The sequence below is a fragment of the Ovis aries genome, chromosome 3 (assembly GCF_016772045.2).
Source record: "Ovis aries strain OAR_USU_Benz2616 breed Rambouillet chromosome 3, ARS-UI_Ramb_v3.0, whole genome shotgun sequence".
Lineage (NCBI taxonomy): Eukaryota > Metazoa > Chordata > Mammalia > Artiodactyla > Bovidae > Ovis > Ovis aries.
Genome location: NC_056056.1, coordinates 209,503,916 through 209,505,297, shown reverse-complemented (window position 1 = coordinate 209,505,297; position 1,382 = coordinate 209,503,916).

The following is a 1,382-nucleotide window of genomic DNA, read 5'->3' as shown; positions in this document are numbered from 1 at the left end:
GCCTGAGTCTGGCCCCTTCTTGCCTAGGGGATGTTCTGTCTTTGCCCAACCTCTAGGGCTCCCTTCTCACACCGGCCTTCTGACCTACTTTCCCCATCCAGGCTCACCTCTTCCCCTTTTCCGTTCCTGGTTTCTTGGAGAGTCTCTCTTCCTGGTCTCTCTCTCTGTCTTGCTCTTTCTCTCTCCTGAGTAGTTCTTTTCCTGAACGTCCGAGAAGCCCTCACTCCTCTAGCCCGTTCCTCCGTCCTTCCACTCACATTGTGCTGGCTGCCCTGGTTTCCTTTATTTTTGCTGTTTTGGACCCCCTATGTGCGCCTGACCCGGAGCACTGTCCTTGGCCCTCTGGCTGCAACGCACACACACACACACACACTCTTGGAGCAGCCCTGCCAGTCGAGTCCTCTCCGAGAGGGGGTCTCTCAACCTTTCTGAGTGACATCCTCCACCCCACCCCCATGTTCCGCAGCCAGGGGCGACCTGTCTGTTCCCAGGCATAAGAACACACTGCCACCCAGCGGTCACTGTGTGTCACACACCACCGGAGGTCACAGAGCCGGGGCAGATTAGCGGTGCAGGGACCCTGGACCAGGGGGCTCAGCAGCTGGTGGGCTGGCTCTGTCTCTGTGGCTGCACTGTCCATGGTCTGCACATGAGCGTAACCTGGTAGTGGTCTCCTGCCTTGGGCACCCTCAGGGCACATCACTGGGGCCCCAGGGGAGTCCTGGGGACAAGTCCCCAAGTGGGGAAGAAAAGCAGACACTGGCTGCTGCTAAAGCTTCCGAGGTCAGGAGACCCGGTTTCTGATCCTGGATGAGCTGATGTGACCAGAGCTAGTCTCTGAGTCTCAGTTTCTTCACCTGTTAAATGGGATGATGACGCACCCAAAGGGGTTGTTGCAAACATCAGATGATAAAAGGGCCAAGCATCCATTTGTGAAGGAGAAGACCAGCAAGCCTGCCTGTCCCCCTCCCTCTGTCTTTCTGTTTGTCTGTCTAAGAGAGGAATGTTCCTCTGCGGCTTGAGAGACAGTGCTTTAGCAGAGCACATGCATACACACACGCACACACACACACAGCGGGACTCAGCCCAACCGTACCCAGAGGGACCCAACCCTCCGCCTACAGTGTGTGGGCACCCAGCCTGGACTCAGGCTGAAGGGTCTGTCACTCTGGCTGAAGGGGAAACACAGGTCAAGTGGGCAGGAGTGGTTGTGCAGCAGCGCACGGACGTGGGTTGTTGCAAAGGGACAGCCTGCTGCTGTCCCCTACCCCCACCTCCTGCACTTCCTGACCTGGTGTGCCCTGCTCAGTGACACAGACACAAACCACGCAGCTGAAGACCTGCCCTGTGGAGGCACAATGGTCAGAGACTTTGGGACAGAA